A 14143-nucleotide genomic window follows, 5' to 3' on the forward strand; every position below is an offset into this window, starting at 1 on the left:
AGTAAATATCCCCATCGCACGCATTTTCCCATTGATGACTGCAGGCTACTCAGCTCCTTCGGATGAGGCTTGGTGGGCTGTGGGGTTGCTTCTTATTGTGGGTCTGAAAATGTTGCTCTCGGAAAAGAGAAGAATGAGAAATCCAGAGGGAAGGCAGCCACGTCATGGGAGCTGGTGGCCTTCCCCTGCCATCCCTGAAAACATCTCCTAATTGGTACCAGGGTTGTAGACACTACGTCAAAGAGAGATCAAAGAGTAACAGCATAACTTAGAGCTGCTTTCAGACAGGAAAAAGCAATCATCCCTGAAGACTAGCTAAGTACATGTAAAGGCACAGGATCCAGGAGCTAATTCAGTATTTTCATACAAAAATGAAAGTGATGAAGTCAGCTGCTATCCTGCAATTATTCTGAAAAAGAAGGAGCCTGCAGGTATTATATTCTAGGGTGAGGAATAGTCCTAAAACCTCCTTTCTCCTTTGTCAGCACTCTGTGTTTCTCTGGCATGCATGCATATATATATGTGCATGCATGTAGAAGGAATGAAGGTACTATGGGTATAAAGCACCATGGATAGAACTGGTTAGAAATCCAAAGTGTATCTGATGAATGGGAATTATTGCTCACATTTTTCTTCCCATTTCCATTTGAAAGTTCTGTTGTGTTTTTTTTCTTTTTCTTTTTTTTTTCTCCCCATTTCCATTTGAAAGTTCTGTTGTGTTTTTTTTCTTTTTCTTTTTTTTTTCTCCCCATTTCCATTTGAAAGTTCTGTTGTGTTTTTTTTCTTTTTCTTTTATTTTTTCTCCTTTTTTTTAAAAATTAAACTGCTAAATAAAGCAGCTGGAGTCACGTATCAATGGATGTATGTATTTGTGACTTTGAAATGTATCCATATCCTAAATCTATTTTGTATGCATGAATAAATGTGATGTATATACTAACATCAACAGTAAGTGGCTTATATATATACTAACATCAACAGTAAGTGGCTTATTTAAAAACCTTTAAGAAAGATAAGCAATTAAAACTTAAGAGAAGCAAAGTATATGCACATTTTGGATCATTTCCTCTAACAATATTTTATGTTGGAGGCAAAGAAGGTGTCTTGGAATCCTGCTGAAATGCAAAGCTGTCATGTAAAATGCCAAATTATACGTGCACCTCGTGACTCCGAAACTGTGCAATTTCTACAACATGCTGCGTACAATTTAATTAAGAATCTTCATGCAGGGACTGTTGTCAGAGAGTGTACTTTTCTCTGCATGCAGTAGTTAATAGTAAAAAGAAAAATAAAAAAAGAAAAAGAAAAAAAAAGAAAAAAGAATAATCCAATAGAAAGTGGAAAATCTGCAGCCAGACTCCTGCAAAGCCTCTGAGATGCCAATTAAAAAAGATTAAATAAAACAGAATGTAATTTTGAGTTATTACTTCAAAAAACACATCCATAAATTATAAAGCACTGTTCCCAATGGGAAGTGTGCAGCAGCTGCATGCCTAATACATGCACATTAAGGCACTGGTGCCTTCGCAAGGGACTGCCGAATAGGAAATAACATTGTCCTCAAAGAAAAAATTATATTAAGCAAACCCCACGACCATGATTTAAAATCAGAGTGAATTAAGCTGAAGGATGGTGAGTTAACTGTGCTAGCCACAGTTAAATGCTTTGCTGCTCTGAAGCACAGGTACACCTCAAGGACTAGCACTGCCTCACATCCCCCAGTTCTGACCCCTTATCCTTTGCTACTAGGGTTTGTTTGAGCACCTCAAGCTTTTCAGCACCTAAAGTTTGAAAAGTCAGCCTCTCATATCTCCAAAACAGGATTTACACTTTGAAATTATTCAGCCATGCCGCTGAGATAGAGACACAAAACAGAAAGGAAGACAGAAAGAAGAAAATAGAATTACTTCCAAACAAACTTGATTTTGCAACATTGTGGTCTTGAGTAACACAGCAAAAATGAAGTGGAAGCTTTCCACAGCTGTTGGAGAAGAGAGCTCTTATCCTCAAAACTGTAATTATTGATTTTTATCAACTCCCCATTGCAGTAAGTGCTACAACATCTGTATGAGACATTTAAGCACTTTCATCTAATCCTAAAAATATCCCCTTTCCACCTGATTTTAAATGCATGACAATTTTATATATGGAAATTATATAAGATTCTGGCCACTGCAGGACCTTTAGCAAGTATAGTTTCAAACTTCTGGAGCATTCAGATAGGAGGATATCAATCACAGGCCAAAATTACATTATTTTTCTGTGTTTTTTTTTCTGTAAAGCTTGCAGCATTTCTAGCACGAATGTTCACTTTCACAAAGACCTCTTTACTTTAGCATCCATGCAGACAGAACAACAGAACAGCCTCACACCAGCAAAACATGGGTGGCTAAGAAACCCTGAACTCTACTTATTTGTTGTGTGTTAAAATAAATAGCAATCATTACAAAAATGCAAACAATAATTTGTAAAAATGGTAAATGCTACCTCATCTAAAACAATCACAGTGACAAATCTATACTTCCTGCAGCATCCATTTAAGACAGGGCATATCGAGAATGCCAGAGTTCCTATGACATTGCATTCACAGTGATTCATGTCAAATCACTGTGATACGAATAATTCAGTACATAAACCAGAAGGAGCATCTGCTCTGAAGGAAAGGCAAATCAGGGATGTGTTACTTCTCGCTTCCTTTATGAGTAAGACAATCAGGCTTTTTTTTTTTTTTTAATGTGTGAATTTAAGAACTTGCAACTGTTTGAATACTCACTTTTGTGCCAGATGAATAAGGAACTAGATCTTTAGCTTAAATCTATGCTGATCTGGTTTGGTATCATTACATCTGGATATAACACAGACAAACGTACAACCCACACATTTCATTTAAATTAGGAAGAGATGGGTCAAATTCTGGCTCCCCCTGCATGATCTGTCTCGTGCTGAACGTTGCACATTGATTTTCTTGTTCTCTAACTTGATGACTTTAATTCTTAATCACCCCATCCAATTATCCTGGCTCCTATCAATGTGCAGTGACGTGTTCACAGTATGTGAAGCTAGCCAAACAACTGTATAGAAAATCACATTTTTGCCATTTTTTCTTGCACAGAACACCCAATGGGGACACCTCTGTGACAGTGGTGTAATGCCCAGAATCTGACAATGTGCTGCAACTTTATGCTTCCATAGTGATTGAAAATATGGAGATAAAGGACCCAGACCATCAGTTCAGCTTCAGTGGAGACAGGCAACTAACGTCATTGGACAACACACTTCACAGATTTCTAATAGAGCAATCTATTACAGCACTACCTCTTGTAAAGTATTTATCCCTCCACTATTACAGTAATGTCTCAAGGCTTTTAGAGTGTTAGATATATCTCCCCTCATAAACTGGTAAATTATGACAGTGCTCTGTGAAGATAAAAAAAAATGTACAAGTACACTGGACTCCCACAGCACTGAAGGAGTGCAGGCATCTGCATTTTGGTAAATACTGAGTATTTCAGAGCATCTGTATCTAAACTCCAAGAAGTCTCACAGGAGCATCACCATGAGCCTGTCTGGTGCACTCTGTTTCTTGTATAACAAGAAGTAAGTGGACAGTTGTTCTCTCTTCATCTATTCCACTGCATTTTTCTTCCTTTTGTAACTAAAAAATTCAGACTGTTCTGATCCTAATGATTTTGAAAAGGGAAATTAAAAATCACCTGGCAGTGGCATTCTGGGCAGAATTATTTCTAAAGATCTGATCACAAAAAGCAAAATTAACAAAAAAGTAAAATATACAGAAAACCTGCAATTTATACAGTATACTTTGATTATATAGAAAATAGAATCTACAATACCTGTGCAGTTTCTCCTAACACTGCAGGTGGTTGTTCTTCATTAAATAAGCCTTATGACACTTCCAAAAGTTAAACAATATTTTGCACACTTGCCAACAAGTCCCAAAGCAAACTTCAAGAAAGTATTCATGTTGGGAAAGCTCTTTCGCATGTTCTTAAATAATGAAGTGAAAATGGCTACTCATGTGCAATTAGGCATACACTTGCTTCTGTCCCAAAATGGGGCCTTCCTAGTGAGACAAGCTCTGCTAAGACTCAGTAATAAAGTAAACAGAAGCTTATTACCTCTTGCCAAATTACTGGAGTTTGAATTTCAAAGGAACCTTCTGGAATTTGACACCCAAGCCCTACTGAACTTCAGCTTCCCATTGTAGCTACATTTTGAAATCCTACCTTAAGCACACAGCTCACCCTATGCTTTCACAGAATGGACTAAGGCTTGCTATCATGTTCTTTCTGCATAAAATGGCTTATGTCAGATGCAACACAAGGTAACTTTTGGTAATATTTTCAAATATGGACTTTAAACAGCATCAACTCTTTAAAAAAAAAAAAAAAAAGTCAGTGGCCTTGCAAGCCTATAACAAGGAATATGTTCCACTGCATGATGTGTGCACCAGTCACATTACCTTCCAAGTTGCACAAATGCTTCAGAAGAAATAGTTGGCAACTATTTGACTTTCCTTCATCCATGAGTCTCACACTGCATTCATCACAGTAATAAAGCAGTCCACAAACTGGAAAAAATAATTCTACACAACAGCACCAAATGTGTAATATTGATCTGTATAGCTGAGATTTGGCAATACCCCAAACTTCTTGTTCTCACAAATTCAAATGAGCAGCTACAGGTTCAAAACAATTTCTGATAGGAAGACACAGAGGCCAAATTGTTTGTGGCTTATTCAAAAGTGACTAAAACAAAGCATTTATACCTTTAGATTTATTGCTTGGAAAGCCATTACAAAATTCATTTATCTCCAATAAATTAGACAACCTTTTAAACTATCAGATTGATCCATAGGGAGAACCCACATTGTCAAAATGCTTTTCCTAAGCGTGAGTGTTAAGTTCAAATTGTTGATAATTGTGACAAATGTCCATTAAAAAAAAAAAATTGCTATGAAACCTTGCATAGATGATCTACATGAGAAAGAAATTCCAAGAGTTTTCCAAGCTGTTCCAGCATTCCTTGTTAGCAAATGCTTTCATGTTCCTTGAAGTGAAGTCAGGATGTTAGACCCAAAACATTTTCAATGAAGACACAACATTTGCAACATGTGGGCCTATTTGGCATCCCAGGTTGCATGTGCGCATTTTCTCAGACTTTGATAGAAAGGGCTGTCTGCTATGCTGGATTGTGAGCCTCAGTCACTATCTTCCTCCCTCTTCTGCGTTGTCACTATATTGTATGAGCGGCTTGGGTGTGAAGCTGAAGGGAAGTATGTTCCCATTAACAGTTATGCGGAAGCCAGGCTGTAGTTTGGACATATGGAACCTATTAGCTCATAAATCTCCCTTGGAGACCATCCATATTTATGATGCCACAAAGAAAACCTATGTGCTTAGACATACTGAGTGAAATTAATACTATCAGATGTGTTTACACAGTGGTGGAAGACAAGCAATGGAGACAAAGGTTTAGTTAAAAGTTTATTTCTCTGACAAATGACAATTATCACCAAGGTTTTTGTACAGAAACCTTGGTTTTTATCATTATGATTAATACTTCTACTTGTCATGTTAACCAAAAGGTTTAAGCAGAAGTCATTTACTTTTTATGCTATAAACAAGGTTCAGAGCACTGTTGGAGGATTGATCACCAGAAGGTAAAATAACATTGCCTAGTATGACCCTCTAATAACTCAAACCTAAGAGTTCATAGTCTGAGACACAGTGGCTCCCTAACCTCCAATAAATATCTTGTGATACTAGATCATGTGTCTTGCTATTACAGGGAACATCAAAAGGGATCTGCTAAACCCATTTACTAATTCCACCTTCCTCTTATGGTGCTTGGAAAGACCAGAGTGAGAACTTGTGCTGGGTACCCATACATGTTGACGTTTAGGTTTGTTTTTTCATTTAATAAAATAGTATCTACACTTGGTATATAACTGTGGCACTTAGAATTCACTTTGCACCAGAGTACTGTGTTTCTCTCTCATGCTGTGTACCACATGGGAAATCTGAGGGCTCAGATAACCCCTCAGAAGAGCTCCCTTTTAAGGATCTGTAGAGAGCTTCTAAGCAACTCGTGTTTTTCTCTGCTGCAGCCTCTTGGTGGCAATAGCATGAGGCAACATGCCTGGAAATGTACCAAAGGCTATATCTTCCTATGTTTTGTGGCAGGTAGGACTCCCCGCTGGCAGGACCAGAGTGCACCAGATGGTGGTGTTACAAGTCTAACTCCTTGTGCTTTCCAAAATAACATATTTTAGTTTTTTCAAATGTCCTTCTCCAAAAATATACATGCTCTGATGCTTGCAAGAAATGTGATTTCTGAGGGAAAAAAAAAAAAAAAAGGATTAGTGAATCCTCATCAATTATTGTTAATCATGCATCTAATTAACACCCTTTGGATGGATCAAAACAAACTCAAGTGTTTTGTTTCATTACTAGGTCCTCTTTACCTTCTACTTCCACCTTTAATTCACAGGCACTAGCCCTGGATTGAACTATATATGCAGTATTCCAAATGAGTTCCTCTGAGTTTGGTTGAGGGAAACCAAATCCTTGCCACACATCCTGAGCAACTTTTTTAGATGAGAACAAATGTGTGAGTCAGAACAAGCAATTATTTTGTTCAGTGAAGTTCAAGCCCTCAGTCCATGTAGGAGACTAACACCCAGCTGTGCTGACAAAGTGTGTATTCAGCCACCTGAATATGCTCATTCATATTTTGGGATTGGATCATTACCTCCAGTTGCCTCTGTCTGAGAGATCGGAAAGCCATCTGTTGAAGCGTTGAAGATGCTGCTGCAGTTACTCATGTATGTTATGCAGCACCATTTAATGATGTAATTATACATATAAAGCCACAGTAACATAAACTGGCAGACTGTGTTTGGCCAACTTGAGCACTGCTCTAATTCCTTTGCCTGGACATTTTATGGCTTGAGCCCTTATAAAACTGTGTCTGACACCATTCTCTACCACAGAGAAAAGGTGATCTGCACTGTGAAACCACTCAGGTCATGTCACTTCAATCATCTCTTTGGAAATTATTTCACTGTAAATACAAAGTAACTGGAACTTTTCAATACCTGTGTTGGCTCAAACCAGACCAGGTAGCTAGAAGGACATACAAGTTCCCCATCTAAAATTGTCTAGACTATCCATGCTGTATCTGCTAGCAATGCTTAGCAAGAGATCGTAATCCCTCCATGCCATCTACTATAGGCTCAGACTGCCTCAGAGAGGAAGCAGGATTTGGGCTGTACAACTTCTCTGACTCTTCTGCCACTCCATTTTTCTGCAGTTGCTGCTCTACATTACAGCCACAGACATCCCCCATTTCCATAAAAGAAAGAAAACAAGGGGGGGGGGGGGGGGGGGGGGGGGGGGGGGCGGGGCTGGACAGGGGTGTGGACTGACGTGGAACTTGGGGCCTGTGGCATTTCTGACTTCTCACCATAGCCCCTTCGAACTCTAGACACCTAACACTGTACTGAGAAGGGTACATGTCCCTGGTGCTAAGGCATCTTGGATCCCAGCTTGATGGCTGTAAACATGTGCTGTGCATAGGGGGTTGCTTGGCTCATTCTCAGCAAGTGTTTGCATCCAACATTTTAATGGAGTGCATGTATCCTGCAGACACCTGCACCTGGATTGTAAAATGAGTCTGGTTGGAAACTCCAGGTGCTCCTTAGCAGCTGTGCTAATTGCAAAGTACAGTCTGTTGCATGGTACAGACTTTTTAGTAAAGACAATTGCATTTTTTAATTTACTTTTTTTTTTTTTTTTAGTAAGAGGAAAAAGGCAAATTCATTGTGTGCTTGTTCAGCTAAACAAACCTGAGACTCCTCCTACACTTACTGAAATATTCCACTTGCCAGACCTGATCATTTCCCCAGTTGCCCCCAGCAGCAACTGCCAGCACAGCTGAGTGTGATGAGTGGACTATGAGAAGGACTGAGGAAGACCTTTCATTTGACAAATGGTCTTTGCTTGAGAAATAATTTTAAAATTTAGTAAGCATTTAAACCTGTTGCCAGTTAGTTCAACTCCTACACCCTTTAGCTGATGGTTGTAAAAGAAAATTACCTTTTTTTCCTGCACCTCAAAAGAAAAGTGCATTTGTGGAAGGCAACATATGGACCGAAACTCCTCACAGGCTTTACCAGCCAATTTCAGTTGTGACATTCACACTTAGTCAAAACAGTGAGTTGTTATTGATCAAGAATCATTGTCAGCTTTCCCAAAGTGAATTGAACATTTAGGCAGTACATTTTTGCCTCTGTATTCCAGGGAATTACATACAGATATATAAATTGACTGCAAGCCATAAAAAGAAGCTTAATAGAAAATATAACTTTTTTTATTATTACTGTTTCTTTTCTAGCAAGACAATAAGTTTATCAGTTGGTTAGGATTTAGCAACTGAGACATTTTTATTGGCATGTCTCTACTTGCTTAGAATTTATTTTCATGTTAGTTGATAAAACTGCATTCATTTGTGCTTAGTGAAGATAAACAGTATTTAAAACTTAATGTCTCTTTTCATCTTTTGGTAGTATCATTTATGTTTTAAAACCAGAATATGCTCAAAAAAAATTTACTTTTAACATACTGACTTATGTCTGTGTGTGAGGACACCAAAGTGAAGCTGACTAGTTTGAATTTGGTATACTGACAAATTAGCACATTCAGTTTCTAATTAGCATATTGCACATAGAAATCAAGGCTTCCATAAAACCTTCCAGAGTTTTACTATCATCAATGAAGTTATTTCATTTTTTTGGCAAAGAAATTATTTGAAATTACTTCAATAGCTTTAATAGTAACAACTATATGTCACCATCCAAGATGCCCTACCTAATAATTCTTGTATAGGGCTTAGGCTGAGGAAGACACCATATCTCAAAAAAAAAAAAAAAAAAATGTAGCCAGTCTTGTTTTATAGATAGCAAACAGTATAAAAAATCTGTCCCCTTCCCTTTGCAACATGCTCCAGGTCACAGTGACCCATATTGTTTCAAAATGTACATTGTGAGCAGAATTTTCTTCTCTCATTTCTAGACACCTATGCCTGAGATAGACTCTTTATAGACAGTGGAAAAAAACAGGCATTGCCAAAGCACAGTTCAGTTGACCTATTTTAGATCAGCTAAATAGTGACCTAGACAAGTTATTTCTTGTTCTCTCATTGGTTAAAAGGGAATCTTGTTCAGGCATGGAGGTGTATGTACTAGATGTATATTTATCACCTGTATAGTGTCGCTATATCTGAATTCCAAGATATATAGCCTCAGGTATGTTTCTACACTTGGAAATCTACATTTGGAAAGGTGAATCCCTTCCCCCACCCTTTTACCTGGACCCTAATTTCTCCACAATTTTATCTAAAGAAAAGTCTATTTGATTAAGAGTACAATCAACTTATGCCCTCATTCTCTCTCTCTGTTGAGCTAAATTGATTGAATTTCTAAATTTCTCTGTATAATGCAGATTTTCAAGCCCAGTAGTCACTTTGGCATAGATTTATGAAACCCTCTCCAGTTTTTCAGTATCTTTTAGGGTGATGGACAGATATGTGTGATGGTGCTTTGCAAGCCTGATCCCAGCAGTGTTGTCTGTTTAGGTACGGGAGTACTAGCATTGGTTAACATGTGCCTGAGCTAACTACATGGGTGTCTCAGCCACTTACCTCAGAAAAATTATCATATTGATGTGACTATATTCATTCAGAGCTAACTTGGTTATCTCTGCCTTCATTGTCTTGTGTTCCACAGCATTTGGTTTAGAAAAAATGTCATTCTGATTTGAACATTTTTCATCAAAGAGAAGGACAACAGTGACAGCATTGAGTTTAGCTTAATATACTAAATGACAAAGGAAAAGGAAATGACAATAGGTAAAACAAAATACTTGACATATACTAAACCTAATAACGTATTCAGTTTGAAGTGTTTAAATACCGAGCAAACAAAACCAGCTTGCTAACTATAGTCTAAATATTACCTATAGTCTTGCACATGCACCTTCCAAAAACTAATTCTGGAGATGTATCACTATCAATAAAATAATTTGTAACTACATGATCTGTGTTTATGCAGAAGCTGATATTTCAGCCCCTGGACTGTACTTACTTATTTGTCTTAAGCAAAAAAAATCAGATATGCAATTAAGGTTCACAAGAATGCTAAGGTAAAATGAGCCTGAGCTTTGACAGTTTGTTATATAGTGCTCTAGCATCAAAGGGAGCAAATTCACACCCATAGAAACTTGATGACTAGGGAATTCACAGCTCTCCAAACAGCGTGCATGCCACCAGCAGATGAAATTACATGGAGGGCCGCAGCTGCTGCTTAATTAGCAGGATGATAAATCTCAGAGGAATGTTTGCCCTCTGTATGACAAAACAGCAGAGAGCAGAGGTTGAGCACTGGCTGGGGGGAAGCTGGTCCATGCTGGTAGCCCTCTAGTCATCCACATCTTCTCAAACTCCCCCTCATACTTGCATCCTGGCACCTAACCTGGAGCCTCACTAACTGCACTGGGGAGCCAAAAGGAAAACAGGAAAAGCTGCACTGTCAAGATGGAAAAAGAAAGAGTTCTTCCATTCTAATATAATTCCCTCCCAAAATGGCACCTGTGGTCTCAACTGTCCTAAGGCCTGGCAGAATTGGACCAGTGGGATTCTTTTTTTCCCCAAGCTAACACATCTTTCCTTCACATGTTTATTTTGTTGTGCAACTCAGAGAGAGCAATGAGTGCTCCATATCTCTCCCCCCCCCCCCCCCCCCCCCCCCCATATTAGTTTAAACTCAGCGAGTGCTTAGATCTCATCCCACAGGGGCCTGGCAGCTGCAGAAAAGACAGAATGGGAAAAACACTCAGAACATTTTCACTGCAATATTTATACTCAGGTCTTTGTATTTCTTCTTCTGATTCATAGAGTTTGATATGCATCAACAATATAGGTTTTTTTCCTCACAATATTTCATTGGAAGCCCTATTACCTTTACAGTTGTTTCCTTCCTTTTAACTTTTCCATTTTAGTCATGTAGTCATTGGACGTGATTTGCTTTCAGTCTCTGCTGAATGAATTGCATTTCTTTGTGGATAAACTTTAGTTCATCATAATGAGGATGCCCTTGTCAGCACAATTCATTCCTAATGACAACCTGAAACAAGAGGGTACAGAGAGAGATGGCTGAGTTTTGCAGCAGGCTGAAAGAGTAATAGTTAGTGGCCCCTGCTTTCAGTCATTTCTCAGGAAGCAGTGCTCTCTAACAGCTTAGACACTTGCATGAGAAGAAATCAATCTAGTCTCATTGTCTGGCTGGGATTCAATGGGAAAAACAACTTAGGGTAGGACTTAAGTGATTTCAGAATGGACTTTAACAAGTATCTTCATTGTTTCATAGAATCAAAGAATCATTTAGTTTCGAAAAGACCTTCAAGAGCATCAACTCCAATCATTTTGTGCTAGACGTCTGGAATTCTTTAAGAAAACAACTCAGATAAGTAGAAATTTTCTGTTTTCAGAAAAGTCACCAAGGTCATAACATGGGCTCTGTACCATAGATTTTTTTTCCTATTATCTCTGAATGGTTTCTATTCTTGTTTTATGACTGCCAGCTTTTCCAAGGTCAAACACAGGCAAACTCTGTCAACATGGGATTAATGCAAGCATGGCTGAAAGCTAGAGCTAGCACTCATCCTACTACTTTTCTCGAAGGTACAGCACTTTACAGGCTTATTGTCTCTCTTTTTTTTTTTTTTATTTTTCTTTTTCCTCGAGCCATCAGCAAAAAAGAAATATTTTTCACTGGCATTATTTCACTCATTTTTATATCTGTAGAACAGGGACATCACATTATATATAGCACCATACACACATCCTTCTACTGAGGATAATCCTGCTAGATCCCATACAAATTGATGTGGACTTTATGCTGATAGGGTAGCCCTTTTCAGAGATCAACTGATTTAGAGATTTAGGGAGAGTGGAGTGAGCAGTTTACAAGCCATAATTGACAATTGGGTACTTTCTTAAGATTCCTGGTACCTTGTACCCTGGCTGGGGTAAGGGGCAACTCATACCACAGATGTGAACTGGAAGCAGAAACCCTAATTTTTTCTGCTTTCTTTACAGAGCAGGAAAGAAGGACCAATACTAAATGAGCAAAGAAGAGGTCTCTTGCCATGACAGCTTGGTTCTTCTATCTACTTGGTAGGTACATGGAGCCAAAGCTCCACATATGTCGTCAGCCCAACCCTCTATTTTGGCAACCAACAGAAAGCTGTGAGAGAAGTACCTGCTTTCATGCATGTCTTCACATTGCTGTGTGAGCCAAAATGCATCCTTTAGCTCTTTCTTATTTTTTGATGAGATTCTGAGATGCTTTCTTTTCACAGCTATGCTTGAGTGTGCGGAGCATACCGTGAGAAAGCACATCTCCCCATACGCTCAGACTTTGAAAGAATTAGTGCTGAGCAGCTCACCAGTGAACATAACACAGTAGGTTAGTAGCTGCTATAATAACAAACTCTTATGATCAGTGAAAATAAACAACAACAATAACAAATATCCACATTTACAGTTAATGTCACTTAATAGTAAAGTGGCTCTACTTTCATAGTAAATGACTTACAGCCTTCCCTTTTCTGTGATCTGTTTTCTCCTTTCTCCACTGAGGCTGTCCTGGTAAAGGAGGGGACAACGATGCCCCATGTTGGCTTTGTTGTTCCTTAGAAAAGGGCAGTTCCAGGAGCTGATGCTAAATAGAAATTACAACCCACCCACTCCCAGGAAAGAGACAGGCATTTTTGTAATTTCTGGTGTCCTAGAGGAAAGAAGTGGTTCTGAGGTTGACCAGAAATTACAACTAGCAAATTTGGAGGAACCTGCTGCTTCTAGTCAGCAGGGGAAAAGAAGGGCAAAATTTAATGTCTTTTCATTAAAAACAGATACTTCCAAGTCTTAAACATACCACATGTATACGGTTGCTACTGTGTGCGTGGAGATCAGATTAAAAATGCTGCATCAAAAATAGCTCCAGCAATACCCAAACCAGAATTTAAATCAGCCTGGCAAATTGGCCATACTAGAAGCACTCTAATAATGCAGAAAAGCTCCTAATGGGATAACAGCCTTACTTGTTCTCAGTGGAGTCAATGGAAATTTTGTCCACAAGGGAATGAGAGTAGGTAACTTACTGACCTATGGAACACAAGTGATTTTTAAAGCTCCATGTTGTTGCTAAAACTGGTGGTGCTTCCTTGACTCTAGGGCATGAGCTAAGGCAACCGGGGGAGGCCATGGAGCTGCTAATAGCTGCCACTTACTGCAAGGGAGTGAGAACCAAATCCAGGAGGCAAACTGAGGTAACGCCAAATAGCTGCAAGGGATCACTTCATGAATAATGTAATTTCATCCCTCTGCACACAGAGTTAAAATGCTTCTAATTGTTACTGCACAGATGGGACCAACATCCTCTGTGGTTGGTTTGCTGCTCCCTAGAGAGGCAGAGCTCCATTAGGGAGGGATATATCCTAATAAAAAAAAGAATTGACGGCTATTAAAAGAAAATATATTTTTTTTCCTTTCCTTGTATCATAATCTTCTCACTGACTGGTTAGGTACCAAAAAATTTAGGGCGATGAAGAAACATTTACCAGAAATATGCTGCAGTGTTTCTGAGGACACCAGCAGGTGCTGCTGAATAATTAATTTTTAATGTATTCATTCTCTTTCACTGCTTACGTTGACAGCCATTAGCAACATAAATAACAGTAGATTCTCTTTTATGGGCCAACCTCTTGTCAATGTTCATTTTTAAAAGGGTTTCTCTATGGAAAGGGGATTCTCCACAGAAAGAAGAAATGCATATATTTCATATTCAAATGTAAATACACATATACACATGCATACACAATGTCTTTTTTCAGGAAATGATCTTGCACTGTCAGAGAAAATCAGACTAGCTATCTTAACGCCTCTTTGCCCTCTCTGATTTTATTTTGCATTTAAAAAGCATATCTTCCTATTTAACATCTCTTGAGCTAAAGGAGTGTGACTTGTGTTGAGGGGTGTGACTTGTGTTGTACAGTAATGATTAACA

At 38.6% G+C, this 14143-nt stretch overlaps 1 long non-coding RNA gene across 1 annotated transcript; it reads left to right on the plus strand.

Annotated features, from left to right (window-relative positions):
- Positions 1-11633: 11633 nt before the first annotated feature.
- LOC106038228 (uncharacterized) lies at positions 11634-13749 on the plus strand. The gene is made up of 4 exons (XR_001208463.3): positions 11634-11757; positions 12175-12252; positions 12438-12544; positions 13312-13749. It is a non-coding gene; the product is annotated as an uncharacterized lncRNA (long non-coding RNA).
- Positions 13750-14143: the final 394 nt, after the last annotated feature.

Source organism: Anser cygnoides, chromosome 1 (assembly GCF_040182565.1).
Source record: "Anser cygnoides isolate HZ-2024a breed goose chromosome 1, Taihu_goose_T2T_genome, whole genome shotgun sequence".
NCBI lineage: Eukaryota > Metazoa > Chordata > Aves > Anseriformes > Anatidae > Anser > Anser cygnoides.